Raw genomic sequence first — 3,627 nt, forward strand, 5'->3', positions numbered from 1 at the left:
AGCACTACCGTGAACACGGGAGTGCAGGTAGAGTTCGAAATCTTGTAATCAAGATCTTCCTCTCTGTCTCTCCTCTCTGTATATCCGCCTTTCCAATGAAAAAATAATAAAAATAAATCTTTAAAAAAAAAAAAAACGAAATCTTGTAATCACTGTTTCAGGTTCTTTATCAGACAATTTTGTCAATCTCTTTTGCTTTTGAGTCTCCCATCACATTGTGTTGCTTTTTCACACTTCTTGTGTCTCTTCATTGATCTGAGTACATGTGGGGAGACAAGTGTGTGTCTCAGAGGGTGGCCTTCGTGGATTGAGGGCTTTTCCTGCATATCAGGCTTCCGTTGGTCAGGTCTTTTGCTGTTTTGGATGGCCCCTGAGGAGTGGTTTCCCTATGTCTTCTTATCAGTGTGGGGGACCCTGTCCCAGTACACATGGCTACCCACTCCCTGCAGGGCAGAATGGCAGTGCCCGCCCAAAGGGTGGAGGCACACAGTGGAGGGTGCGACCGCAAGTCTGCAGAGACAGGTTCTCCTGCTCCTAGGGTCCTGGGGGCAGGACTGCCAGCTGTGCCCAGCCACTGGTCTCATGCAGCGCAGGACACTGAGCGAATGTGTTGAAGTTCCTGTTGCTTCTGCATCCAGACAAGTTGAGGGGCTGCAGTACTCTTTGCTGGTGTGGTGGGATCCCTGGGGTAGGATGGGTGGTGCCCCGGGACAGAGAATATGCAGGAGCTTCCGTTCCCAGGGGCAGCGGGGGTTCCAACAACGCCCCTTTTTAGGTATAACACCCTACTTCCCCAGACCACCTGAGTCTCCTCTCTAAGGCAAAGTTATCACGTGCACTCCAGGGAGCTCCCGTGGCTGGGCTCGGAGTCAGTGGTGACTGTGGGTACTTCTCTTGTGGTTATGATGGCCAACATCCAGTGTCCCTGGAGATGGGGTCTGCTAAGGCACTCCTGTCCTGGGGATCCCACCCTCCCAGATTCCCCAGAGGTGGGGCCAGGCTCATGGCCCCTAATGCACTCGATTCTTCTTCTCACGTGACCATCTCAGGTCCCATGTCCTGCGGAGCTCCCGCTGCCACCTGCTGAGTTGAAGCATTCTTCCTTAGGCACAGATCTCAGATCCAGCCTTGTTAGTTCTTCACTGTGGAGGAGGAGCCCAACACCGACTCCTCCACCTGGCCATCCTGGAACATCACGACGTGCATAGAATTCGGACTCTCAAAACAGACTCAGAGGGCAGTACATCTAAATAATTTAAAATTGTCCAGAGATTTATTTATTTATTTCAAAGCATTTATTCTCCTGAAATTATTAAACTTTAAAATTGCACCACAGCTCTTGCCATGTCTCATGCTTGGTGTCTGCCCCGTGTTGGTAGCCCATGGTGTGTATGCTTAGTGCAATACAGGTTAGATGAAGTGTGATGGTTCTGAAATCCATTTTACAAGCAAAAATCCCAATATTATTTTTTAAAGGTTTCTTTATTTCCGTAAGTCAGAGTTACAGACGCGAGGGAGGGCACAGTGGGAGACAGAGAGAGATGCTCCACCCACTGCTCTACCTCTCAAATGGCTACAAAGGCCGGAGTTGGGCTAGTCCAAAGCCAAGAACTTCTTCCAGGTCTCCCACATGGGTGCAGGGACACAAATACTTGGGTCATCCTCCACTGCTTTCCCAGGCCCAATCCAGCGAGCTGGATCAGAAGCAGAGCAGTTGAATTCAAATTGGCACCCATACAGGATGTCGGCTCTGCAGCAAGAGGATCAGTCTGTAGCCCCTCAATATTATTTTTTAAATATTGGATATCTTAAAAAGTTCAGCCCAGCACGATGACTGAGTGGCTAAATTCTTGTCTTGTGTGCACCAGGATTCCGTATGAGTGCTGGTTGTGTCCTGGCTGCTCCACTTCCCATCCAGCTCCCTGCTTGTGGCCTGGGAAAGCAGTAGAGAATGGCCAAGTAATTGTGTCCCTGTACCCATGTAAGAATCCATGAAGAAACTCCTGGGTCCTGATTTTCCACTGCTCTACCTCTGGCCATGGCATCCAATTAGGGTGGGAGATCTCCCTCTCTCTCTCTCTGTCAGTATCTCTCTCTTTTTCTCTCTTTCTGGTTCTCATTCTTTCTATAACTCTGCCTTTCAAATAAACGAATAAAATACATTTTTAAAATGCTTATAAGGATTTGAAATTCATATCATCACAGAACCCTCAATGCTAGATTTTTCTCATAAAAGAATTTAAATAACACTGGATTCTTAAAACATCATCTGAAATGTGTATAATGTGTATATATTTTGAAATGTATAATGTAGTGCGAATAGTTTAAATATTTTTCACTTTATTTATTTTCATCTATTCTAAAAGAAAAGAGAGTGATTGAATTTTCCACGTGTTCATTCACCTCCCAGAGGTCAGACCAAAGGTAGGAGCTCAGGACGCCATCCAGGCTCCCACACAAACATCAGAAACCCAGAAATTTGACCCATCATCTCATGGTTCAATGGATGCATTAGGAGTTGGAGTTAACAAGATGCAAACCAAAACTCCAACGGGGGAACTGGATGTTCGAAGCAGGTGCTGGTCCTACTGTCCCCCAATGCTTGTCCTAATTTCCATTTTCAATGATGAAAATACTGAAATCCATCAAAGAAAAAGAGAGATGATGAGACCATTGGAAATCCACCGGAGGGACCCAGCAGACGCCGAAAAGCATTGGCAAAAGGTCAGAACACTCCAAACAGATAGTGTGTACCTAAGAAGGAGACAAGGGGCTTCACTTGCAAAATAAAGTGTGACACACAAGAAGCCCCTGGGATGTTTTTCTACTTAGACAACAAAACTGTTCCTGTATGGTGCTGGTTGGTCACAACAAAATCAGGGAAGTCACTGAGTTGGTCACAAGGCAAGGGAGGGAATTCAGCCTCACAGGCAAATATTGTTTCTGCCTGTAAGTTAACAATGTTCTAAAGCAAATATTTACAGAGACGTTGATTTCCATAAAACAAAGTGTTGCAAGGTCAACGGTCCTTACAGAATAAGGAATACAACAGGTATTAAATATGAATTTAACAATTGAAATTCTGGAGCAGATGTTACAGTGCAGTAAGTTCAGCTGCCATCGGGAGTTCCCTCATGTTGTATTGGACCAGCTGGGATAGAATCCCAGCGTCCACCTGGACTTCCCAGCCAGCCTCCTGTTTGTGCACACCCTGCGTGGCAGCGTCCAGGAGCCCTGGTCCTGGAGTCCCTGCCACCCGCTGGGGAGAACCAGATGGAGTTCCTGACTCTGGGTTTCAGCCTGGCCCAGACCTTGTCATCGCAGGTATTTGGGCAGTGAGCCAATGCTGGAAGCTTGATCGCTCATTTTCTCTGTTGCTTTACCTCTCAGTTAAAAATAAATACATAAATTTTAAAAATACAGTTGAAACATTGGTGAGAAGTTTGTTTTCTCTTTTGGAAAACAGACTAGCTAAGATATTCAACTTTTAGATGATGGCAAAGTGCAGACCTAACCACCGTTTTGGAAAATAAAGGACCTTCCTTCCTTCTCTTCGTCTCTGCTCTCAGCTCTTGGAACGGCAGTGTCTGCAGCTGGAGCTTTGTCTGTTCAAACGCAGCCAGTCCA

This window comes from Ochotona curzoniae, unplaced genomic scaffold, assembly GCF_017591425.1.
Source record: "Ochotona curzoniae isolate NIBS_2020 unplaced genomic scaffold, NIBS_Ocur_1.0 scaffold_3835, whole genome shotgun sequence".
Taxonomy (NCBI): Eukaryota; Metazoa; Chordata; class Mammalia; order Lagomorpha; family Ochotonidae; genus Ochotona; species Ochotona curzoniae.